Source organism: Pogona vitticeps, chromosome 3 (assembly GCF_051106095.1).
Source record: "Pogona vitticeps strain Pit_001003342236 chromosome 3, PviZW2.1, whole genome shotgun sequence".
Taxonomy (NCBI): domain Eukaryota; kingdom Metazoa; phylum Chordata; class Lepidosauria; order Squamata; family Agamidae; genus Pogona; species Pogona vitticeps.
Window position 1 is genome coordinate 266,112,738 of NC_135785.1, and position 26,992 is coordinate 266,139,729.

The 26,992-nt window shown below is 44.5% G+C and overlaps 1 protein-coding gene and 1 long non-coding RNA gene across 4 annotated transcripts in view; one reads left to right on the top strand and one right to left on the bottom strand.

The window, feature by feature from the left end:
• DCHS1 (dachsous cadherin-related 1) overlaps window positions 1-1,623 on the bottom strand; it is a 45,908-nt gene extending 44,285 nt beyond the window's left edge. The window contains exon 1 of one of the 3 annotated variants that reach the window (XM_072993289.2): window positions 1,535-1,623. The gene's annotated coding sequence lies outside the window, so the exon portion shown is untranslated. Of the gene's footprint in view, window positions 1-923; window positions 1,034-1,396; window positions 1,418-1,534 lie in introns of those variants that run through there. The other 2 variants (XM_078389806.1, XM_072993288.2) reach the window with 2 other exon arrangements.
• Window positions 1,624-1,669: 46 nt separating this feature from the next.
• On the top strand, window positions 1,670-25,354 carry LOC144587987 (uncharacterized). The gene is made up of 2 exons (XR_013543272.1): window positions 1,670-1,801; window positions 4,986-25,354. It is a non-coding gene; the product is annotated as an uncharacterized LOC144587987 (long non-coding RNA).
• The last annotated feature ends 1,638 nt before the right edge of the window (window positions 25,355-26,992 follow it).

A 26,992-nucleotide genomic window follows, 5' to 3' on the forward strand; every position in this document is an offset into this window, starting at 1 on the left:
TCTAGCCAGGTCCAGAGGCTGTGAGAGGGGAAGGTCCGGCCGGAGCGTGGCCTGGGGACCGGGAGGGAGGGAGGCGCTCCAGGAGGGGGACGCGGCGCCGACGCCCGAGGTCAAGGCCGAGGGGGGGCCGGGCAGCGGTGGGAGGAGCGCGGGGAAGATCGGCTCCTTCTGCAGCCGGGGTGGGGGAGGGGGAGGGGGAGGGCGGCCCCCTCCGGGCCCCCCTCTTCCTGTGAAGAAAGGGCGCCGCTGGCTTCCCCTCGCACCTGGTGGGGAGGGCGATGGGGAGGAGGGACACTGTAGTCGGGGGGGCCGGCGGGCGCAGAGAGCAGGGCTGGCGGGGACATCCCTCGCTCGTCGCGGGAGTGGGAGGGTGGGCGGGGAGCGAAGGCCGCCGGAGTGACCGCAGCAGGAGCCGCGCGGCGGCATCGCCACAGCTGCTTCCAATTTGCCCAGCGCCGGGCGCGGGAGGGGAGCGGAGCCGAGCGGGGCGGCGAGGCGAGGCGGGTCCAGCCCGGGCCTGTGAACCGCTAGCCAGGCGCGGCCCCTCCCCTCCCCTCGCCCCCGCCAGCTATGCGCACGCAGCTCGACCCCCCCCGAAACTCCCCCCAAGCGCCCCCCCCATTTCCTTCAGCTACAAAAAGGAGCGTTTGCTCGCCATCCCCGCAAGCCGGGCCAATGCCAAGCAGCCGCCGGGGGCCGGCCAGGTATCCGGCTGCGGGGAGGCGGGTACGCGAGGCCCACCGGGTCTCCTCGAAAGGGGCTGGAGCGGCGCCGAGGGGGCCGGACGCTCCCTGCCGAGGCTCCGTCCGAAAGTCTCCAGCTGCGCGGCGCCGCTGCGGGCCTCCGCGCCCCTCCCCGGCCCTCCCCCGGGCGCGGGACTGCCAGCGCGCCTACTCGCTCGACGGGGCGCTGGGGTCACCTACGTCCGTCCACCCGCCTGGCCATCCGGCCGGCCGCCTGGAGCTCCGTTCGGGACGCGGAGAGACGCCCTCCGCCCGTCGCCGCCGTGGCTCGGTTGGCCCTGGCTGGGAGGCACCGACGGAGGGGGGGGGACGGGCGGGCGGAGGAGCGGAGGCTGAGCTGAAACCCGACCCTCACCGCTTCGCCCGCCCGCCCGCTCGCTCGCTCCACTCCTGCCCGGCCCTTCTTTCGCCGCGCCCCCTCCGCTCCCCCCCTTCTCGCTCCCCCCCCATCCTTAGCCCTCACTCGGCCCCCTCGCCCGGCGCCGCGATCGAAGCCCCTCCAGGGGTCCGGGGCCCGATCCACCGTAAGGCGCCGCGTGCCAAGGGTGAGGCGGAACGCGGCCCCCGGCACAAGCCGAGAGGTCTGCTACGGCGCCCCGGCGGATGGAGAGCTTTGGGGATAGCCAAACGCCGCCGTCCTCGCACACTGTTACCGCTTGTCACTGACGATGAAACCGACTTAAGTCTGCGTGTCCTGCGAACAAAGGCTCCTCCGAAAAAGCGCCCCCCCGCCTTCCCCCCCCCCCCGCCTTTTGTCTACAGGTGATGGCTGGACCTGCGGGGCCGCCCACCTTGTCGTCGGAAGAGGCCCTTTGTCCTCGGAGGAGAGGAACAACGAAAAGCCTCGTTCGCGCACACGCGCGCACACGTACACCCTCCCTCCTCTCGGTTTTGGCACGCCGAGAGTGGCTGCATTAACCACTTCGGGCCCCTTTCCCTGCGGTCTTTTGACCCAGGAAGGACCCGAGAGGGAGCGAGCGAGGGAACGAGCGGTGAGCGCCGCCGCCCCGGCTGTCGAGGCGGAACCAACTTAGGGCGATCTTAACCGGGCTTTCAAGGTAAGCGAGATATTCCAGGAGCGGTTTTGCCACCGGTAACATTCCCCACCCCACCCCCTCCATTTCCATGGCGGCGCAGGGACGGGAAGCTCTTCGGTTGCCCTCTCTGCTATATAGAGTATATACCGCGCCGTTCCTTTCTGTCTGGTGGCCAAGGGGAAAACCTGGACGGAGCAGGCCGATCACCTCCCTGTCCTGGGTCAGGCCTGCAGAAAGGCCCTACCTTCTGGGATCCAACACCTTGCCAGGGGACCACAGATACCTCAGAGGGGCAATACTGAAAGACCCCTTTCTGCCTCTAATTCCTCTCTATCTTGAGTTTGTAGCTTGCTTGCTCTTTCTTTCTTTCTTTTTCTTTCTTTCTTTCTTTCTTTCTTTCTTTCTTTCTCTCTTTCTTTCTTTCTTTCTTTCTTTCTTTCTTTCTTTCTTTCTCTCTCTCTCTCTCTCTCTCTCTCTCTCTCTCTTTCTTTCTTTCTTTCTTTGCTTGCTTGCTTGCTTGCTTGCTTGCTTCCTTGCTCATGTCCAATGCTTATGCATCCAGCAGCTGACAAGGTCTTCGGAGAGGTTTTGTGTGGTCTGCCCCATCAAGTCAGAACAGACTTAGAACCACTCTTGGCAGGGCTTTCAAGGTAGGTGAGATATGTAAGGGTGACTTGACCAGTTCCATCCACCATCACCTTCTGAGTTTCCGTGGCAGCACAGGGATCCAGACCCAGGCCTCCTGAGTCCTGGTCAGTCACTTGGTCCCCTACGGCTGCGCCACGCTGGGTATCCAGAGCTGTTCACCCTAGATAGAAAGGGGAGCCGCTGTGCCTTTTGCCTACTACTGGGTTGGAGAGCTGCCGCCACTGCAGGGGCAGTCCTTCCCCGGGACCCCCATGTGCTTCCAGGCGGCTGTGCTTCCCAACATCTCTGCCTCCCCATCTCTACAGGCATGTATAACGCACACATGCACAGAGCAGCTGCGGGTGAGGTCTGTTCCCACCTGCCCGCTTTGTCGTCCTCACCTGCTCCGCACTGCCTGTCTCCCATTTTACGGCCGAGAGAGGAAGACCACCACGTCCCCCAGGTTGCAAGAGGCCCTTTTACCATGGCGAAGCCCCTGGGGACAGAAACAGCTCCTGGGTCCCAGCTACTCCTCCTGCGGCCCTTGTGCACGCTGAGGTGCAGTTGGGAGTGGGCCTTTATGCACACCTGTGTGCAAGGCCGCTATTCTGAACAAACGTATTAGCTAGCTTGCAGAAGTTTGTTGCTGGCTGTGGGTGCTGCTGCTTCTCCATGACGTGGCAGAGTTTTCAGCTCTGAAGCCTGATGAAGCTACACTTGCGGGAGAAACATCAGCAGGAGTGTTGAGTGGCCAGAGCTACACCAGCAATGACCGACACACATACTAGGTGCCATGATGCGAGCATCAGCAGAACGCTTTCCCAAGGCAGGGTTGTGCTGATGGGAAGGCTAAGAGGGGGCAGAGCTGTTGGTCTCACATAGTGTTGGTCTCACCTTTGGGGAACTCTATCCGAAGCTTGGAGCTTCAGTTCTGCTGCTCTGATTCTGGATCCATCACCATAACCCTGATAGAGTCTCTATCTCTGAGCCTGAAGCTCTTGTGCCCTCACTCTGTGGGGTCGAATCATTGCTGGATTCACTCTGCAAGAAACAGCTAAGCAAAGGACACTCGCTTAGCTCAAACCCAGGCTAGAACTACAGTGCAACGGTTTGTGTCAGAGTTTGCATGGTTAAATTCAATGTATTTTCCATTAACTACACAGTATATAGGTAATCACAAGTATTCCCAGTCTTTTTTTACAAGCATTTCTTGGGCTTCTAATTTGGTTGGAAGGGGTTGTGTTTCTTTGTAGCGATTCTACTCACAACACTTCCCCCCCCCCCGGCATGTGTAATCACCTGTATTGATCCAAAGGGCAGTAGTAGGTATGCCCTAAAGTGACATACATATATGAGGGCATTTTTTTTAAAAAAATTACATTTCATAGTGCTAAGTGGATATAACAACTTGTGAAACTGCAGTGCTTATCTGACTTGGCACTAAATTGGAAAAGCATAATTTTAATAATGCTCAAAGGAGAGACACTTGCTTGAGGGGTGTGTTCCTACTGTACAGGCATACCATACCATGCTGAAGGGCATGCTAGTACAGTGGGAACATACTCCTCAAGTAAGCGTCTTGTATCTCCTCCAAACAATTTTCTTATTATGGTTTTGTAAATTGCTTAAATTACTACTGTGTCAGATTTTCATTAATGACTTGGATTGAGGGAGTGCAGGGAATGCTTGTCAAATTTGCAGATGACAGAAAATTTTGTGGAATAGCTAATACCCTAGAAGATAGAAACAAAATTCAAAACGACCTTGATAGGATGGAGCACTGGGCCAAAAGCAACAAAATGAAATTCAACAGGGATAAGTGCAAAGTACTTCACCTCGGAAAAAGAAACCAATTGCACAGTTACAAGATGGGGGCTACCTGGCTCAGCAAAACTACGAGCGAGAAGGATCTTGGAATTGTCGTAGATCACAAGCTAAAGATGAGCCAACAATGCGGCGTGGCTACAAAAAAGACCAATGCTATTTTAGGCTGCATTAATAGAAGTATCATTTCCAAATCCCGCAAGGTGCTAGTCCCCCTCTATTCAACACTAGTTAGGTCTCATTTTGAGCCTTGTGTCCAGTTCTGGACACCACATTTCAAGACGGATGCTAAAAAATTGGAACAAATTCAGAGGGAGGGCGACAAGGATGATGATCAGAGGGCTGAAAACCAAGCCTTATGAGGAAAGGCTGAAATAATTGGGCACATTTAGCCTTGAGAAAAGAAGACTGAGGAGTGATATGATAGCACTTTTCAAATATTTGAAAGGTCGTCCTACAGAGGAGGGGCAAGATCTGTTCTCGATCATCCCAGAGTGCAGGACACACCACAATGGGCTCAAGTTAAAGGAAGCCAGATTTCGGTTGCACTGTTAGAGCAGTACAACAGTGGAACCAGTGACCTCAGAAGTTGGTGAGCGCTTCAACACTGGATGAGTTCAAGAAAAACTTAGATAATCACCTGGCAGATCTGCTTTGATGGTAATCCTGCACTTCTTCTACAGGGTCATCCGTACTGGGCAAAAACAAGTCCAGGAGAGATACTCCTCTAGTTTCTTCTTCCACTTTTTTGCAGGAGAAAGTTGTCAGCTGCACAAGACAGGAATTTTGTGGAAGGTCCATATTTGGCGGAATTGGCCTCCCAACAGATACCAGGATATTTGAAGTCTCCCATTACTACTACATCATGTCTCTTTGAAATTCTTGCACTTCGTTTTTCAAAAGTTTCATCTGCATCTTCTTGATTGGGTGGTTGGTAGCAGATTCAAACTACCATGTTCTTTTTTTGTCGCAGTTATATTAATCTAGATACTCTCAATGGGACAACCAAGCTCATCCTCCTGTATTTCTATGCAGAAATATGTGTTTTTGACATACACAGTTACTCCACCTTCATTTCTATTCTTTCTATTCTTTTTGAACAATTTATATCCTTTGGTTGCTGTATTCCAGTCATGGGAGTAATCCCAACAAGTTGCGGTTATGCCTATCAAGTCATATTTACCCTCCTGAGCTAAGATTTTCAGTTCTTCTTGTTTGCTCAGCTGGTGCCACTTGGAGGAGGAGGAAGTGGCACTTGACAAGCAGTCTTTTCCCTGGTGAAGGGAGAAAACGTAGGGTATTCTGAAGCAACTCAGATCAAACTAGGACAGCCTTCCTACATAGTCACACTGTAAGTCAGAACCTGCTAACTTTGCCACATGCCTCATTAACCTGTCCCTGCTCCCCAGAGCCATTGTTTCTGACAATTCACAACCTCATCAACTAGGGCCCTTAGAAAAGTCTCCCTGGATAAGAAACCAGGTGTTTTTACTTTCTGTTGTATTTTTTAGGAAGGATTGCATGAGATTGAAGGAAAAGTAGTGATAAAAACTGTTTTCTGGATATCTTTTCCATACAAATGCCAGCCTTCTGCTTTGTAGGCCTTTTTCTGTTGTATGTGTGTATTCAACCCATAATAAACTACTGCAAGCACAGGCACAGCCTTTTCACTTATAAACCACCACAGGAACTGGGGTCCTAGCTAAGGGTCAGTTTGTCTTTCTTTCTAGCCCCATACTTCCATTTTTTAACTACTGGACTCCCTCTGCAGAGAGAAGGGCAAAGGAGCGAGTAAGTAAAAGTCACAACAAATACTGTATGGGACCTGAGGTGACTCTGACTCAAGCCCCAAACAGTTGCTTTGGCATGGGTGACTTTTGTCTTCAGGCAAGCTTTTCCTTAATGACTAGTGGCCTGAGAGGGGTTTTTAAAAGGAACTGTTGTGCTCTGTTTTAAATATGTTTTAGTATAGATTTTATTTACCATTTTTAATATAATACTTGTTAAATTATTACTGTTTTTAGCTTTTAAATATTGTCTTCTTTAATAATGTAAGCCACCGTGGATCCTTTGTAAGGAGAAAGGCAGGAAATAAATAAGTGTGTGTGTGTGTGTGTGTGTGTGTGTGTGTGTGTGTGTGTGTGTGTGTGTGTGTGTGCGCGCGCGCGCGCGCATGAGAGAGAGAGAGACTTCCCAACTGCCCTGCAACAAAATACTTGGAACCTTCTTTCTTACCTCTGGTCTCTTAGCGTCTTCTTTCCCTCTCCACTATCCAGAAGCCTCAGAACCCCAGATAGACTTAATTCTGAGCCTCACACCTGCCTGGAATGAAAACCAAGCCCACCACCGCCTGGCCTAGTGTTTGAAGGCTTCATCATCATCATTCTCAGTCAGTGCGGTCTTTGGGTTCACTTCCCCCACCTACAACTACGCCTGATTCGTGGAACTGAGCCTTATGTCACCCAGTTTCTGCTTAGTAGGTACTGTATGCAACAGTCACTCATGGACTAACTGATTCCTTATTACAGGCACTTCTGGCATTCCTAAAAATCTGTAGTAAATTACTGTGCATGTTTTGATGGTTGAAGATTCAGGATCATCCCCTCCAAACAGAAACTGTTGGGTATCAGTGGGAATCACTGGGAACAATGGCCAGGATATGTAACTGCTGAATTCAATAATTCCTTAGACTTGTAAATTCTCAGATCTGTGTGAATGCATATGTAACACTATAAAGTTATATGCGGCCCTTTGCTTACTATTGGTGAATCTTGCAAACACAGTTTCATAAAATGTATCTCTTATTTGCATTTATATAACAGTCAATACAAGCAATTATAACAACAACAAAATGCTACAAAATTTTGCACCCAAGTTCTTGACAACCACACCATTACAGGCATTGCTAGTAGAATTGACAAAGCAGCTATCATGTTTTCTAGACTCGCAAAGAGAGTATGCTTAATAAGAAGCTGACGGCTTATACCAAGATCCAGGTCGATAGAGCCTGTGTCCTGAGCACTCTCGTGCACAGCAGGAGAGGAAGCTGAACACCTTCCATATGCGTTGCCTCTGACGCATTTTTGGTATCACCTGGCAGGACAAAGTTACAAATAGTGTAGTCCTAGAACGAGCTGGAATTTTCAGCATGTATACATTACTCAAACAGCGACATCTACATTGGCTTGGGCATGTCGTGAGAATGGCTGATGGTCGGATTCCAAAGGATCTCCTGTATGGAGAATTAGTGCAGGGAAATCGCCCCAGAGGGAGACCACAGCTGCGATACAAGGATATCTGCAAGCGGGATCTGAAGGCCCTGGAAATGGATCTCAACAGATGGGAAACTCTGACCTCTGAGCATTCAGCCTGGAGGCAGGTGGTGCATCACAACCTCTCCCAATTTGAAGATACCCTTGTTCAGCAGGCAAAAGCACTGAGTTCCAAACCATAATGTGAAGTGTGTTGCTTATACAGTATACAGCCCCATAGCATTTAAAAGACTCCCTGGGCAGTTTACAAATATGCAGGCTACACATTGCCACCCCCATAGGAAGCTGTGTATTCATTATACTGACCTTGGAAGGATAGAAGGCTGAGTCAGCCTTGAGCCGGCTACCTATGATTGAACCCTGGGTCATGAGCACAGTTTTGGCTGCAGGACAGCTGTTTAACCACTGTGCCACATGTTCCAGTGAGTCTCAACCCCAGCAGATGATGATCTGACCATGACAACAGAACTACAGGCATTCCTCCACACCCACATCCCCAGCATCTAATATCCCAGCACAGAAGGCCATGTTTAAAGCATGCCCTGCAACAGGAATGGGGGCAGATACCTTTTGAGATAGACCCACGGCCATCACAGAGGACATTAAGTCCTAAGCCATTCCTGACAGAACGGCCTTGGTATGGATGTTCAAGTCCTCCAGCACAACAAGCCAACACCACCTCCAAAACCAGCTCAAGTAAGTAGCTCAGAAAGGGAGATTGTTAAGCACACTGGGGTGTGCAGTACACCAACAGAATCCCTATTCTGTCCCGGGCTCCCACTTTCAAATAGAGACATTCAAGCCCAGAAAATGCGATGTAGCCCGTGGTGAGGGGGACAGGATCACAACAGACCTCTGCAACTCCACCTCCCTGCTTCCCACTGGGCCTTGCCTGCTGCTGCACAGAAAACTCTGGTGAACAAAGCTGGGTGAGATGGACACCCCCAGCCAACCCGGTCTCTGTGACGCAAGCAAGCAGATCAGCCTGCTCTTCCAGGATGAAGTCCCGATTGGCTGCTATTTGGCCATTGACTGACTTGGCCTTGAGCAGCAGCAGCAGCAGCAGCAGCAGCAGCAGCAGCAGCAGCATTTCCAACCCAGTGGACCTGTCAGCGAGGCTACCCAAGCTATTGGGGGACAGCTTAGGGGCAACCAATGCCCTTTTGACCTCCTCTCTCTCATGATGTTGATCTGCCACACTCCACTGTCTCTCCCTCTGCTCTGAACAACTCCAATAACTGCTCTCCGACTCTTCCCCACTGTTCTCCCTCCCATAAAACACATCCCTTTAGAAGCAGACAAAATTCCCAGTTAACAGTTTTTCCCCAGAGTTAGCAATGACTGGCAACAATTTCGCAATGAACTAAAACGAGAAGGTGTTATTTGGGAAGAATTTTAATATGAGGAGGAAGGAATTCAAAACAAGTTGGAGAAAAGAGTCCTGCAAAGATCTGCTAGACTGAGGCTTCATCTCCAAAATGTTTGGCACATGACTCCTGTGCTTCCATGTGAAACGCTAAGTGCACACTTAGCGCAACACAGAGGTGGGTGCAGACGCACTGCTTCCGGCAGCTGTCAGGTCTTTGATACCTGGAAGGGGAGGAGCTCCACCGGCAGAGTCAGGAGCCTTGGCATTTTCAACCCCCAGCTCCTCCTCCTCTTCTTCTTCTTCTCATTCCCCCCCCCCCCCAACTAGGCTGCACAAAGTCTGTAAGATGGCCCTAAAAAGTGGACATTTTTGAAAGGGAGTCAGGAAGTTACAGACCCATTACTTTAAACTTTGTTCTGGGAAAATTGCCGAAACCCTCATGTGAGAATTGGAACATACATATTAACAAAAATATAGAAAGACTAGCGATGCAAGAAAATAAAAGAGAGGGACAGAGAAAGAAAAGAAAATAGAAAGAAAAGGAGAAAGAATAGAAGGAGAAAGAAGGAAAGGAAACGAAAGAAGAAAAAGAAAAAGCATCTACAGTACATCAATTCCACAGGGGGAATTCTTGTCGCCTAAGCTCATTTAGAAATCTTTAGGAGAGTTGGTAAACATGCAGCTGGGGACGATCCACAGGGCATTGTTTACTTACACTTACGAAAGGCTCTTGACAAAGTCCCCCTCAAAGATGCTTGAACAAATTTAGTAACTAGGAAATAAGAGATGAAGTCCTCTCATGCAAAAATGGCTAGTTAAAGCAGAAAATGTTACAAGCAGAAATATCTGGATTATTTTCTCAAAGGATGGAAGCAAACAGTAGGGTCCCATAAGACTCTGCAGTAGTGATAGTATTAACTTGTTCATATTGTTGTTTAGTTGTTAAGTCTGTGTCCGACTCTTCGTGACCCCATGGACCAGAGCACGCCAGGCCCTCCTGTATTCTAACGTGTTCATAACTGACCCAGAATTAGGGATGAAGTGGCTGAAATTTCTGATGACACTTCAGTTGTGATCCCATGCAAGACCACCCCTGCTACACTTGTTCAGGCATCTTGGGAGATGAACTTTGTTAGAAGACCTTTGAATGTCCGGACAAATTACGCTTGTAAATGTGTATGCACCTAATGAGCGACAAGAAGAATTTCTAGAAAATATATTGGGAAAGTTGGATAAATTGAGAAAAGGGTCAGTAATATTAGCAGGAGATTTCAATATGGTAATGGATTTGATGAAAGATAAATCAAAGCTGCAGACTGGGGAAAGGAAATCTAAAACTATAGGTTTTAATAGATTAATAAGTAGAACTGATTTGAAAGATGTATGGAGAGAGTTAAAAGGGGATGAAAGAAGATTTTCTTTTAGCTCACAGGTGCATAACACATATTCAAGGATAGATTATATATTTGTATCTAATGACTTGCTGCCTAGAGTAAATGAAACAGTTGTTGATGTTATACAAATTTCAGACCACGCCAGAGTGAAAATGGAGTTGATGATTAAATGTGATTATAAAGTGGCAAATAGGTGGAAAATGGATACAAGCATATTTAGAAATCCAAACCTAATTGAAAAATTTCAAAAGGATTTATACGAAACATGGGAAATAAATGAGAAAGGGGGAAGTCAAACTAAGGTAATATGGGATGCAATGAAATCTGTGGCAAGAGGGTATGCATGTAAAATGTCATACATGTTAAAGAAAAATCAGGGGAAAAGAATACAGGAATTAGAAGATAATATAAAGGAATTAGAAAAGATAGTTATAAAAACTAGGGGTAAAAAAGCAATAATAGAATTACAAGCAAAGAGAAAGGAATTGGAAGGAATTCATTTGGAAATGGTACAAAGAAATCTAATTAAAAAGAAATTATTTTGAATTTAGTAATAAGAATTCTAAATTATTAGCTAATGTGTCTTCTAAAAAAAGAATAAAAGTAATATAGGAGTAATACAAGATATGAAGGGGGAAAGATGTAATAAAACAAAGGAGAAGCTTGAAGCTTTTCAAATGTTTTATAAAACTTTATATAGCAGTAAAAATCCTTCCACTATAAAAATTGAAGAGTATATTAAAAACAACTTTAATAAAAAAATTTCAGATGATGATAAAAATGTGATAGAGCAGATGATTACGGAAAAGGAAATAGAGGAAATTATAAACAGTTTAAAAGTAGGAAAGACCCCTGGAACAGATGGACTAGGCCCAGAGTATTATAAAGTATTTAAAAAGATCCTTATACCAAAATTAAAAGAGTTATTTAATAAGATATTAAAGGGAGAAGAAATCCCACTTTCATGGAGAGAATCACTTATAGTTTTAATACTGAAAACAGATAAAAACCTTGCAAACATGGATGCATATAGGCCAATATCATTGATAAATCAGGATGCTAAGATATTTACGGCAATAATGGCAAAAAGATTGAATAGCTTTATGTGGAAATATATTGAAAAAGACCAAAATGGATTTATACTTGGTAGGCAAATGTCTGATTTAATGAGGAGGGTACTTAATGTAATGAACTTGGCGAAAGAAAGTAATTCTAAGGCGGGAGTAATATCACTAGATATATTTAAAGCTTTTGATTCAGTGGAATGGGAGTCATTGAAGATATTAATTAAGTATTTAGGGTTTGGATCTAATTTCAATCATATAATTCACCAACTTTATTCTCAGAATACAGCTAAGGTTATAGTGAACGATGGTATCACTGAAATAATATACCTAGGTTGGGGCACTAGACAAGGTTGCCCCCTATCTTCAGTACTTTTTACAATGATAATTGAAATTTTGGCACACATAATTAGAGAAGATAAACAGATTAGAGGGGCAGATAATACAGTGGGGTCTCTACTTAAGAACGTCCCTACTTAAGAACAATTCCACTTAAGAACAGCTCCATTTGCTAAATTTTGCTTCTACTTGAGAACAAAAATCCAGATAAGAACAGGAAAAAAAACTTTCCTGCTCTTTTTTTAACCTTAGGTCATCTTAGGTTAAAAAAAAGTTCTCCCCCTAGTGGTAGAGTACGTATTAACCAGCTTTGCATTAGTTCCTATGGGAACTAATGCTTCAATGTACGAACACACCTCTACATAAAAAAAACAGCCAGAACGGATTAATTGGTTTTCAGTCCATTGCTTCAAAATTAGCTTCGTCAGAAGTGCTTTTAACACTGTTCCCTGACCTAAGAGGGAAAAAAGAAAAAATCCCCCTCTAGTGGTAGAAGGCAGAATAGCAGCTTCCCATTAGTTTCTATGGACGGAAAAGAGCAGATACGGATTAAATGGTTTTCAATGCATTCCTATGGGAAATGCAGATTCTACATAAGAACTTTTCCACTTGAGAACCACCTTCCAATACGGATTAAGTTCTTAAGTAGAGACCCCACTGTAAAGAGAATGGTAAGATAAATTTATTTGCCGATGACACATTATTAATAGTTAATAATCCAGCTGAAACAATTGAAAGGTTGAAAATACATTTGAAGGAATTTGAGAGTATAATGGGATTAAGGATAAACTGGGGGAAGCCCGAATGTTTATTGTTAAACCATTCAGAAGAAGGGGAAAGTAAAGTGAAAATAATATTTGAAGGTAAAATAGGAAAGGTTATGAAATATTTGGGGATTAATATAACTTGGAATCTACAAGAAATAATCAAAATAAATCTGGATAGATTAAAAATAGAGATAACTGGAAGGATAAAGGAATATCAGAAATTAAAAATTTCATGGTTTGGTAGAGTCGCATTATGTAAAATGAAAATAATCCCTAAATTAAATTTTATATTTTGGATGCTCCCTATAAAGATTACAGAAAAACAATTAAAAGAATGGCAGACAATGATAAATTGTTATTGCAATGGAAACAAACGAGGGAGGATTAATAAAAAACTATGGTATGTCGCACAAAAGAAGGGGGGTCTTGGATTACCTAATATAAAATTATACTATGTAGCGAATCAGCTTAGACATATCCCAGATATAATTAAGGATAATAAAAATTTAATTTGGATATATATTGAGACGGAAGGAATACAAGAAACTGTGGAAAGTATCTTGTTTAAAAAAATTGCAGAAGGGATAAAAAAGATCAAAAATCAGTTTTTAATAAATATGTTGGAAAATTGGAAGGAATTTAGAGAGGTATTGAGTCCACCGATATCTCCTTTATCTCAGGTAGTTGATTTAAGGAATTTTCCAGAAAATTTTAAAAACTTAAAGAATGTATTAAAAAGCAAACAGATAAGCAGATTAAAAGACTGGACAGAGAAGATAAAAGAAAAAGGGGATATAAAAAAGATATTAGGGGGAAAAGGGTATTCATGGTTAAATCTAATTCAATTAGAAAAGTGGACAAGAGAATGGTATACTAAAGAAGGGAAAGGTAGAAAAATGACAAAATTTGAAGAAATTATAGAAAAAAGATTGAAATCAGAGGAAAAAACAGAAAGAAAAGGAATTGTAAGTCAAATATATAAATTATTAAATCAAGTAGAACGGGGTACTGTAGGGTTAAAAATGCAATGGCAAAATGATTTGGATGAAGAAGTAATAGGAGAAGAATGGGATAAAATATGGGATCAGAGAATTATGAAGTACATGTCAGTAAGGATAAAAGAAAACTGCTATAAAGTAATATGGAGGTGGTATTTAACGCCGGTCAAAATGAATATGATGGATAAAACTGTGTTATCATTATGTTGGAGTTGTAAAAAAGAGAAGGGGACGTATTTACATATGTGGTGGCTATGTGAAAAATGAAAGAAAGAATGGAAAGTAATATTTAAGGAAATACAGTAACTGAAATAATGGGATTGAATATTCCAGTGTCCCCAATAACAGCCTTATTGAATTTGAGTAAAGATCAATTGGTGAATGAAAATAAGGATTTAATAATAATAATGATTATGGCTGCAAGGATAATTATGGCAAGGAATTGAAGAAATGAAAATCAATTTAACCTCGAGGAATGGTATAGAGAATTGTGGGACATGGCTATTAATGATAAACTGACATGTGATATGAAAATAAGCAGGGGCCAAATAAAAAATAATGACTTTTAAAAATATGGAACGTATTTTTAGAACATGTATTTTGGAGAGGGAGGGGGTATACCCCGAGTGAAGAAACATTGAAATTTTGGAATGAAAATGGATGGAAAGAAGTGTAATGCTAGTCCTGAGGGTGATGTTTTGCTTTGTAATTTATAGTCTCGTAATTTATAGTTTTTTTGTAGTAGTAGTAGGTATTTTGTATTTTTCGTATTTTTTTGTATTTTTTGTACTTTTTAATTAAAAAAAAACAAAAACAAATTATAGCCCAAATCCTGCTGTGCAAATTACACTTCTGGAAGCAGCAGCAGATTTTAGGTAATTAAAGACTGTGTGCTTCCGCCCAAGGGCTCCTCCTGTTGTTTGAGTAGGGAACACTCTTGTGGTGCTTGCACTCTGGCTTTGAGTTTGAGGGGCTCCCTCCCCTTTTTGGGTGGGAAATGTTGAAAAGGCAGGTAGTGCCACCTGTAACAGTGGTGCCTTGATTTACAAACTTAATCTGTCCCAGAAGATGGTCGTAAGCCAAAACGTTCATAAGTCAAATCAGCATTTCCCATAGGAATGCACTGAAACCCGATTAATCCGTTCCAGCTGTTTTTTGTTCTTATGTCGAGGCACGGCTTGTAAATCGAAGCATTTGTAAATCAAAACAGGTTAATCCGTCCTCTACCACTAGGGGGAGAATTTGTCTTCTTATAACCTAAGATGAACTTAGGTTTAAAAAAGGGCAGGAAAGGAGGAAGGGGGAAGGGAACAATGGGGAAAAGAGGAAAGAAAGAAAGAAAGAAAGAAAGAAAGAAAGAAAGAAAGAAAGAAAGAAAGAAAGAAAGAAAGAAAGAAAGAAAGAAAGGAGTTCATCACTGGGGCACACAGACCCCCTCAGACAAAGGTTTGTGCTTTTAAGCACAAAAAGAGAGAAGACAGAGAGAGACAGACAGACAATTGGGGGGGGGGAGAATTTGGAGTATAAAACACATTTTAGACCCACACATTTAAAACCCACACATTTTACAGCAACACATTTTAAACCAAGCAACTTTTAAACAAAACACATTTTAAACTAAACCAAGCTCCTTTTAAATCCACCCACCAACACCTTTTAAAACAAAAGAGAGGTCACTTAGCTTTAGAGCCCAACAGCCAGGCAGACCTTTGCAAAACGTTTTCTGATTTTAAAACCAAAAGACTAAAATGCATTTTAGAGGCCAACGGCCAGACAGACCTTTGCAAACAGTTTTCTGATTTTAAAACCAACAGTCAGCACAGGAACATAACCCCCCACGTAGCCACCTAGCACAACCCCAAGCTACAAAACCCCTGTACAGTAAATACAGTGTACTCACCCAGTACAGGCAGTCTCTCTGTTTTAAAAAAGAAAGTAAAAAACAAAAAAACAAAAACCACAGTCCCTACAGTACAGTACCATGCAGTACCAGGCAGTAGGCAGTTTGAAGTCCCTCTCTGTACCCACACTCTCTAATCTCTGGGGCGAGCGAGGTAGCGGACAAGCAGCCTCTTCACTGGTCAACAGTTAACTGAAAGTTCAGATTTCCTGCCTTCCCCGATTTTTATTTTCATTCGTAAATCAAAGCTCCATTCACAAGTCAAAGCAAAATTTTGCAAACAGCTGTTCGTAATTCGAAATGTTTGTAGGCTGGGACGTTCATAAGTCAAGGCACCACTGGTATATTAAGCAACAAAGAAACATGCTCCTGCCCTATGAAGTGAGCTTCTGCTGGTTTTTATGGAAAAGGTGTCTCCTGTGGATCTTTACTCATGAGTATGTTTTCCCCAGTTTACTTGCAAGTGTGGGTGCAGCAGCAACAGCAGAGCCAAGGGCAGCTGCAGTGTGAGGAGAAAATTTTGGAATTAAGGTTGAGGAGACGGAAGGAAATAACTTTTCCCATTTTTCGGCCTTCTCGGTCAGGGCTGTAATGGGGCTGCGCTTCTGTGTGGGAGTGGGGCCTGCAGTGTCAACACAGCCCGCTTCCCTGCTCTTTTTCATGGCTATTGCTGTTGTTATTAAATAAGGTAAGTGGCAGTGCACCAAACTGAAATGATTTAAGAATCTGGCTGTGTTGGTTAGGGAAATATTGGGGGAAAAGAAGGCAAACATGGAGGAGGGAGTTTCTCCAGCCTCCCTTTTAATTAACCTCGCAACCCACCCAATACATCACAGGGTTGTCTCCCAACGAATGCCACCATTTGCTTCCATTTGGAGGCAATTGAGACATCCACGCAGGCTGCACAATGAGCTAATGATGATCATGCTGAATCATAACAAAAGAGGACCCCCCCAAAAAAGCTTCCCTTAAGCCTTCAGTTTGTGTTAATTATGGTTGTGTTTCTCTCCTTCTTTTGCATCTTAAAGTTTTGGAGAGAGTGGCATTTTCTCAACTTGCCCCTTATTTAGATAGACAAAATGCCATCGATCCATTTCAGTTTAGATTTTGGGCTGAGCATTCAGCCAAGAGAGCACTCTCTCGAGTTTTGAATGATATCCAAGTGGCCGAGGCTCAACTTTGTTCCTCAATGTGGGTGCGGGCGTGACTCGTCAGCAGCATTTGATACGCTTGACCACCAGATGCTTCATGGAAGGCTGGCCTTTTTGGGCGTCTCTGTAAATGTTAGTTCTTGGGTTTTTTCTTGTTTGTTAAAACATTCCTGGTCAGTTTCTATGGATTCTAAAACCTTCTCCCTCACTACCCTGTTTCCCCGAAAATAACACCTAACCTCAAAATAAGCCCCAGTATGATTTTTCAAGATACTCATAATATAAGCCCTACCCCCAAAAGAAGCTCCAGTTAAGTGAAACCCCGCCCTCCACCCTTGTGCAGCAACCAGAAGAAGATGACATGACCATACTTGAATAAATGTAGATTGTTGTAGCACCTTCATGGATTGCTGCCCTGTCATGGTGAAGGGGCTTGAGTAACTCAGAGAAGCTATGGGCTATGCCGTGCAGGGGCATGCAAGACTGACAGATCATCGTGGAGAGTTCTTGACTAAACACAATCCACCTGGAGCAGGCAGCACCAAGTCACTCCAGTATCTTTGCCAAGAAAGCCCCATGACCAGAAACAAAAGGCTAAAAGATATGACACTGGAAGATGGGCCCCTCAGGTCAAAAGGCGTCCAACATTCTACTGAGGAAGAGTGGAGGACAAGTACAAGTAGCTCCAGAGATAATGAAGTGGTTGGGCCATAGCCAAAAGGACTCTCAGCTGCGGACGCGCTTGGAAGTGAAAGGAAAGTCTGATGCTGCAAAGAAAAATACTGCATAGGAACCTGGAATGTAAGATCTATGAACCTTGGGAAGCTGGAGGTGGTCAAACAGGAGATGGCAAGAATAAACATCGACATCCTGGGCATCAGTGAACTAAAATGGACAGGAATGGGCGAATTCAGCTCAGATGATTATCATGTCTACTATTGTGAGCAAGAATCCCGTAGAAGGAATGGAGTAACCCTCATAGTCAACAAAAGAGTGGGAAAAGCTGTAATGGGATACAATATCAAAAATGATAGAATGATGTCAATACGAATCCAAGGCAGACCTTTCAACATCACAGTTATCCAAATTTATGCACCAACCACCAATGCTGAGGAGACTGAAATTGACAAATTTTATGAAGATTTACAACACCTTCTAGAACTGACACCAAAGAAAGATGTTCTTCTCATTCTATGGGATTGGATGCTAAAGTAGGGAGTCAAAAGATAAAAGGAACAACAGGTAAGTTTGACCTTGGAGTTCAAAACGAAGCAGGACAAAGGCTAATAGAGTTTTGTCAAGAGAATAAGCTGGTCATCGCAAACACTGTTTTCCAACAACACAAGAGGTGACTCTACACGTGGCAATCACCAGATGGGCAATATCGAAATCAGATTGATTATATTATCTGCAGCCAAAGATGGAGAAGCTCTATATAGTCAGCAAAAAAATAAGACCTGGAGCTGATTGTGCCTCTGATCATCAGCTTCTCATAGCAAAATTCAAGCTTAACTGAAGAGAGTAGGAGAAACAACTGGGCTAGTCAGGTATAATCTAAACCAAATCCCACAGTGGAAGTGAAGACCAGATTTAAGGAACTAGATTTGGTGGACAAAGTGCCTGAAGAACTTTGGATGGAGGCTCGTAAAAATGTACAGGAGGGAGCAACAAAAACCATCCCAAAGAAAAGGAAATGCAAAAAAGCAAAGTGGCTGTCCAATGAGGCCTTACAAATAAAAAAATAATAAATAAATAAATAAATAAAATAAAATAGCAGAGAAGGGAAACAAAATGCAATGGAGATAGGGAAAGTTACAGAAAATTGAATGCAGACTTCCAAAGAATAGCAAGGAAAGACAAGAGAGCCTTCTTAAATGAACAATGAAAAGAAATAGAGGAAAATAATAGAAAAGGAAAAACCAGAGATCTGTTCAAGTAATTTGGAGATATTAAAGGAACATTTTGTGCAAAGATGGACATGATAAAAGACAAAAATGGGAGGACCTAACGGAAGAAGAAGATATCAAGAAGAGGTGGCAAGAATACACAGAAAGATTAGGATATCCTGGACAACCCAGATAGTGTGGTTGCTGACCTTGAGCCAGACATCCTGGAGAGTCAAGTGGGCCTTAGAAAGCTTGGCTCACAACAAGACCAGTGGAGGTGATGCCATTCCAATTGAACTATTTAAAATCTTAAAATATGATGCTGCTAAGGTGCTACATTCAATATGCCAGCAACTTTGGAAAACCCAACAGTGGCCAGAGGACTGGAAAAGATCAGTCTACATCCCAATCCCAAAGAAGGGCAGTGCCAAAGAATGCTCCAACTACTGGACAATTGCACTCATTTCACACGCTTGCAAGGTCATGGTCAAAATCCTTCAAGGCAGGCTTCAGCAGTACTGTATGTGGAGCGAAAACTCCCAGAAGTACAAGCTAGATTTCGAAGGGGCAGAGGAACTCGAGACCATATTGCTAACTTGCGCTGGATTATAGAGAAAGCCAGAGAGTTCCAGAAAAACATCTACTTCTGCTTCATTGACTATGCAAAAAGCCTTTGACTGTGTGGACCACAGCAAACTATGGTGAGTCCTTAAAGAATGGGAGTTTCTGACCACCTTATCTATCTCCTGAGAAACCTTATCTATCTCCTGAGAAACCTATATGTGAGACAGGAAGCAACAGTTAGAACTGGATATGGAACAACTGATTGGTTCAAAATTGGGAAAGGAGTACGACAAGGCTGTATATTGCCCCCCCCCCGGCTTATTTAACTTATATGCAGAATACATCATGTGGAAAGCTGGACTGGAGGAATCTCAAGACGGAATTAAGATTGCCAGAAGAAATATCAACAACCTTCGATATTTATTTATTTGTTTGTTTGTTTGTTTGTTTGTTTATTGTATTTATACACCGCCTATCCAGTCATTTCGACCATTCTAGGCGGCTTACAACATAAAGGATAACAAGTTCAAGAAAAATTTATAACAATTAATTAATTAAATGATTCAGCAAGATGGGAAAAATACAAAATTAATCAAATAAAGAGAAAAAGATTAAAAAAGGAAAGAGGACAGGAATTAACTGGAAGGGAAGGCCTGCCTATACATCCACGTTTTTAGTTGGTTCTTAAAAGTACCCAGTGACGGTGCAGCGTGAATCTCCGGAGGTAGGTTATTCCAGAGGCGAGGAGCCACCGCCGAGAAGGCCCAGTTTCTTGTTTTTTCCTTCCGGGCCTCCTTCGGCGTCGGGCTCCTCAGCCTCACCTCCTGGCTCGCGCGGGTGACACAGGTAGAACTAGTTGGGAGTAAGCGTTCCGCCAAGTATTGGGGTCCTAAACCGTTTAGGGCCTTATATGTAAACATTAACACTTTGAAGTCAATGTGGAAACGGATGGGCAGCCAGTGCAGCGCAGCCAGAGTAGGAGAGATATGTTGGTATTTTCTCACTCCAGTAAGGAGTCTGGCCACCGCATTCTGCACCACTTGAAGTTTCCGCATCAGCTTCAAAGGCAGCCCCACGTAGAGTGTGTTACAGTGGTCTAATCTAGAAATTATGAGTGCATGTACTAAGGTAGTGAGCGCCCCCGTGTCTAGGTAAGGTCGCAGCCGGGCAATCCGCCAAAGGTGGGAAAAGGCGATGCAGCCTACCGATGCCACCTGCGTTTCCATGGTGAGCATCGGGTCCAGGTGTACCCCCAGGCTGCGGACCCCACTCTTTGCGGCTAGGGCCACCCCCCCCAAACATGAGGGAGTTTCCCAAGGCACCATCCACAGGGCCACCCACCCTTGGAACTTCCATCTTGTCCGGGTTCAGCCTCAGCCCGTTCTCCCGCATCCATTGCAGTACGGTCTCCAGGCAGTGCTGGAGGGACAGGACGGCATCACCTGCAGTTGGTGAAAAGGAGATGTAGAGCTGGGAGTCATCAGCATATTGATGACATGACGCTCCACACCCCCTGATGACCCCACCCAGCGGCCTCATATAGATGTTAAACAGCATTGGGGAGATAATCGACCCCTGTGAAACCCCACATTTGAGGCTCCACGGGGCCGAGACCCTCTCCCCAAGCTGAACTCTCTGGGGACGATCCTCCAAGAAGGAACAGAACCAGGCCAGAGCCAAGCCACCGATACCCAACTCGGAGAGCCTCCCCAGGAGGATACCGTGGTCGACGGTATCGAAGGCCAATGAGATGTCGAGGAGGACCAACAAAGAAATTTTACTGCTGTGGGCCTCCCTCAACAAGTCATCGTACAGGGCAACCAATGGCATCTCTGTACCGTGGCATGGCCTGAAGCCCGACTGAAAAGGATCCAGGGCATCTATTTCATCCAGATGTGCCTGAAGCTGGTCAGCCACCACCCTCTCGACCACTTTGCTCATGACAGAAATATTGGCAACGGGCCTGTAATATGCAGATGATACCACTCTGATGGCAGAAAATTAGGAGGAATTAAAGGAACCTTGTAATGAGGGTGAAAGAGGAGAGTGCAAAAAACGGTCTGAAACTCAACATCAAAAAAAAAAAAAACCTAAGATCATGGCCACTGGTCCCATCACATCCTGGGAAATAGAAGGGGAAGATATGGAGGCAGTGACAGATTTTATTTTTTGGGCTCCATGATCACAGCAGATGGAGACAGCAGCCACAAAATTAAAAGATGCCTGCTTCTTGGGAGGAAAGCGATGACAAACCCTGACAGCATCTTAAAAAGCAGAGACATCACCTTGCCAACAAAAGTCCGAATAGTCAAAGCTATGGTTTTTCCTGTAGTGATGTATGGAAGTGAGAGCTGGACCATAAAGAAAGCTGACCACTGGAGAATTGATGCCTTTGAATTGTGGTGCTGGAGGAGACTCTTGAGATTCCCCTGGACTGCAAAGATAACAAACCTATCCATTCTAAAGGAAATCAACCCTGAGTGCTCACTGGAAGGACAGATCCTGGAGCTGAGGCTCCAATACTTTGGCCATCTCATGAGAAGAGAGGACTACCTGGAAAAGACCTTAATGTTGGGAAAGTGTGACGGCAAGAGGAGAAGGGGACAACCGAGGATGAGATGGTTGGACAGTGTCATCGAAGCAACCAACATGAATTTGACACAACTCCGGGAGGCAGTGGAAGATAGGAGGGCCTGGCGTGCTCTGGTCCATGGGGTCACGAAGAGTCGGACACGACTAAACGACGACGATGAGTACCTCATGGGATTTGGATACAATACTTCTGTAAATGCATCCTAAAACAGCATTTGCCTTTTCTGCAGCAACAGCACACTGTTGGCTGATTCTCACTTTGTGATCTACAATTCTAAAATCTTTCTTGCTCGTAGTATTACTGAGGCAAGGATCTTTTAGCTGTGTCTTTGCTTTTCTTTCTCTAGGTGTACAACTTTGCTCTTACCTCTGTTAAATTTCATTTTGTTCTTTTCAGCCAAGTATTTGAACCTATCAAGATCCTTCTAAATTTTGATTCTAATTTTGTTAGTGTCTTTTGCTAACCTTAGCTTGTTAGATCCTGAAGAGGATGCCAGATTCCCTCAGGAGGCCAACAGAAAGTTATAGATCTCTCATACAAAGAAGAGAAGCCTATGGTTCATCGTCGTTGTCGTTTAGTTGTTTAGTCGTGTCCGACTCTTTGTGACTCCATGGACCAGAGCACGCCAGGCCCTCCTATTTCTACTGCCTCCCGGAGTTCTGTCAAATTCATGTTGGTTGCTTCACTGACACTGTCCAGCCATCTCATCCTCAGTCGTCCCCTTCTCCTCTTGCCATCACACCTTCCCAACATCAGGGTCTTTTCCAGGGAGTCTTTTCTTCTCATTAGATGGCCAAAGTACTGGAGCCTCAGCTTCAGGATCTGTCCTTCCAGTGAATACGCAGAGTTATTGAAGACACTTACAAGTTCTTCTTGTGTTGCAAGACAGTTGTATTTACACGTATTTACAGTTATATACAGGCAGGTATCTTAACAGCACAGCAGGAACTCTTTATACAAACGGACAGCATGCGTGGCAGCAAGTGATAGTGGAGGAAGAGAAAGACACAAAGACACAGTCCACTTATATACATGTACATGGCATATTTTGTCCAATCAGAAAACAGATGACTTCATGCTTTGCACCTGGTCTTCTCCTGGTTTCAAGTCATTACATCATGTCCAGAGTGATTCAGCACTCTCACATCTGTGCACAATGGCAGCTCGTTAATGAAACACATATACAGGTTAAGGCTTATAAAATTTCTATACTCTGACACACTCAGGGTTGATTTCCTTTAGAATTGATAGGTTTGTTCTCCTTGCAGTCCAGGGGATTCTCAAGAGTCTCCTCCAGCACCACAATTCAAAGGCATCAATTCTTCGGCGGTCTGCTTTCTTTATGGTCCAGCTCTCACTTCCATAAATCACGACAGGAAAAACCATAGCTTTTAACTATTCGGACTTTTGTTGGCAAGGTGATGTCTCTGCTTTTTAAGATGCTGTCAAGATTTGTCATCGCTTTCCTCCCAAGAAGCAGGCGTCTTTTAATTTCGTGGCTGCTGTCTCCATCTGCAGTGATCATGGAGCCCAGGAAAATAAAATCTGTCACTGCCTCCATATCTTCCCCTTCTATTTCCCAGGAGTTGATGGGACCAGTGGCCATGATCTTAGTTTTTTTGATGTTGAGTTTCAGACCGTTTTTTGCACTTTCCTCTTTCACCCTCATTACAAGGTTCTTTAATTCCTCCTCACTTTCTGCCATCAGAGTGGTGTCATCTGCATATCAGAGGTTGTTGATATTTCTTCCGGCAATCTTAATTCCGGCTTGGGATTCCTCCAGTCCAGCCTTCCGCATGATGTATTCTGCATATAAGTTGAATAAGCTGGGGGACAATATACAGCCTTGTTGTACTCCTTTCCCAATTTTGAACCACTCAGTTGTTCCATGACCAGTTCTGACTGTTGCTTCCTGTCCCACATATAGGTTTCTCAGTAAATAGATAAGGTGGTCAGGCACTCCCATTTCTTTAAGAACTTGCCATAGTTTGTTGTGGTCCACACAGTCAAAGGCTTTTGCATAGTCAATGAAGCGGAAGTAGATGTTTTTCTGGAACTCTCTGGCTTTCTCCATAATCCAGCGCAAGTTAGCAATTTGGTCTCTAGTGCCTCTGCCTCTTCGGAATCCAGCTTGTACTTCTGGGAGTTCTCGGTCCACATACTGCTGAAGCCTACCTTGGAGGATTTTGAGCATAACCTTGCTAGCGTGTGAAATGAGTGCAATTGTGCAGTAGTTGGAGTATTCTTTGGCACTGCCTTTCTTTGGGATTGGGATGTAGACTGATCTTTTCCAATCCTCTGGCCACTGTTGGGTTTTCGAAACTTGCTGGCGTATTGAATGTAGCACCTTAACAGGATCATCTTTCAAGATTTTAAATAGTTCAACTGGAATGCCATCACCTCCACTGGCCTTGTTGTTAGCCAGGCTTTCTAAGGCCCACTTGACCTCACTCTCCAGGATGTCTGGCTCAAGGTCAGCAACTACATTGTCTGGGTTGTCCGGGATATCCACATTTTTCTGATATAATTCCTCTATGTATTCTTGCCACCTCTTCTTGATGTCTTCTGCTTCTGTTAGGTCCCTCCCATTTTTGTCCTTTATCATGTCCATCTTTGTGCGAAATGTTCCTTTAATATCTCCAATTTTCCTGAACAGATCTCTGGTTTTTCCTTTTCTGTTATTTTCCTCTATTTCTTTGCATTGTTCATATAAGAAGGCCCTCTTGTCTCTTCTTGCTATTCTTTGGAAGTCTGCATTCAACTTTCTGTAACTTTCCCTATCTCCCTTGCATTTTCCTTCCCTTCTCCTCTCTGCTATTTCTAAGGCCTCGTTGGACAGCCATTTTGCTTTCTTGCATTTCCTTTTCTTTGGGATGGTTTTTGTTGCTGCCTCCTGGACAATGTTACGAGCCTCTATCCAAAGTTTTTCAAGCACTCTGTCCACCAAATCTAGTTCCTTAAATCTGTTCTCTACTTCCACTGTGTACTCATAGGGGATTTGGTTTAGATTATACCTGAGTGGCCCAGTGGTTTTTCCTACTATCTTCAGTCTAAGCTTGAATTTTGCTATGAGAAGCTGATGATCAGAGCCGCAGTCAGCTCCAGGTCTTGTTTTTGCTGACTGTATAGAGCTTCTCCATCTTTGGCTGCAGAGAATATAATCAATCTGATTTCGATATTGCCCATCTGGTGATTTCCATGTATAGAGTCGCCTCTTGTGTTGTTGGAAAAGAGTGTTTGTGATGACCAGCTTATTCTCTTGACAAAACTCTATTAGCCTTTGTCCTGCTTCGTTCTGAACTCCAAGGCCAAACTTCCCTGTTGTTCCTTTTATCTCTTGGCTCCCTACTTTAGCATTCCAGTCCCCTAGAATGAGAAGAACATCTTTCTTTGGTGTCAGTTCTAGAAGGTGTTGTAAATCTTCGTAAAACTGTTCAATTTCAGTCTCCTCAGCAGTGGTGGTTTGTTGGGAAATGGTTCTGCAGCAGCAGAAAAGAGAGTTTATTACTGTATGTAGCTATATCTATGTCTGTATAGGCAACAGGAAGAAGCATATTTTCTCATTTCCTATTGCATTGTAATAGGATAGGTTTTGCTGTATAAGATGTTTGATAGGCTGAAACTCTGCTGAAAGTAGGCGTTCTTACAGGCAATAAATCACTCTGACAGTGGCTGGAGAGAGCTGAGCTGATAAAGCTGAGGGAGAAACCGAAAGAGAAAATAGAAGAACACTGCAGAGAGAAGCTGTGAGGCAGTTCAGTTTTCTCCCCAGCTAACAGAAAGAACAGTCTCTCCCCAGCAAACTGAAAGAGCTAAACAAAGCGAAGTCTTCTGTCTTTGGGAGTCATTTATTTTTCAGCACACACTTTCTTCGAGCCGGCCTCGCAATAAGTGGTGCTCCCGTGTGATCGAACGTAAGAAAAGGGCCATCAATCTTCAGTTACGACCACAGAACGACGGTACTTGTGTTCTGCCCTACCACCTCGCTCTGCACGAGCTCAGCGCGCTAATCATCCTTTTAAAGGATCCCAAAGGGTGAGTAGGTTGGTCAAATTCAGATACATACAATGGGCTCAGGATTATCCCAAGACCAAAAGGCTTTCGTCTATGAACTGTTCTTTCTAATTACAAGCCATGGCCACCCAGCCACAAAGAAAGAGCTGGAAGACTTAGTTTTGGCCATATATTCATGTTGTCCATGGGTCCCTGAGAGTGGCACCCTTGACTTAGAACAATGGATGAAGATTGGGAGCACATTTCAAAACGACCCAAAAATTACTTCATGCATTCTTTTTAGTTGGTGCAAAGTGAGGGCTTCTCTTAAGAATCTTTCCCCAAGGAACATCCTTTTCAATCAACAAATGGAATGTGGGGCCATGTCCATGTACCCTCCTTTGCCACAGATACTACCTCCTGCACCTAGTGCATCCCTATTGCCTTCTGCACCTCCATTGCCTTCTCAGTATGATTCCTACCACAGTAGGAAGAAGCCTCCTGATAGACTGGACAATGATGACTTTACAACTCCTGACCTATTTCTACAAAATGACCACAATGCACCTTTAAGAACAACCCCTGTGGTCACCCCGATTGCAGCTTCTCTGTCCGCTGCGCTAATTGACTCTGGGGATACAGCACACCCAATGATTTCTGCATTTCCCATCATCCGGGGGACCCCTGCTGTCGCTGCAATTCCTGCTGCGGGCGGGAATGCTGCTATCCCTGGTGCAGCCGCGGTCCCGGGCCGATATGAACCCATCCCAATGAAACTGATCAAGGACTTGTTGCAGGCTGTTAAAGAATATGGCCCTCATGCACCCTACACCAAAGCCTTACTGGAAAATTTGTCAGAACAGAAGCTGACACCTAATGATTGGAAACTGGTTGTTCATTAATTATTGCCTCCAGCTCAGTTGCTGTTAATTTTGGATGAAATGCGACACTTGGCAACGGAGCAAGCTGAACAAAATGCCCAGTCAAACCAAGCAGTCATAAACAGGGTTACCAGGGATCAACTTATTGGTGATGGGCAGTTTCAAACAACAGCCCAACAACTTGGCCTTTCAGACCTTGCCATTGAACAGCTTGCCAAAATTATGAAAAAAGCATGGGCCAAGTTGCCAGTGTCTACTGAGGGGCCATCACCTGGGTTTACAACCATTCGACAAGGCCCTACAGAATCATTCTCTGACTTTGTTAGTCGCCTGATTACAGCAATAGAAAGGCAAATTGATAACCATAAGGCACGTTCTATGCTTCAAAAACAGCTGGCCTTTGAAAATGCTAATGATGACTGCAGAAAGGCACTGACTCCCATTTATAGTAATCCAGAAACCACTATTCAGGATATGTTAAGAGTCTGTCAAAATGTGGGCTCTATTTCTTATAAGGCAGCTATGTATGCTACAGCACAACAAGCATCTATACCAAAATTTCCTCAACTGAAGATTCCATCTACTCTGAC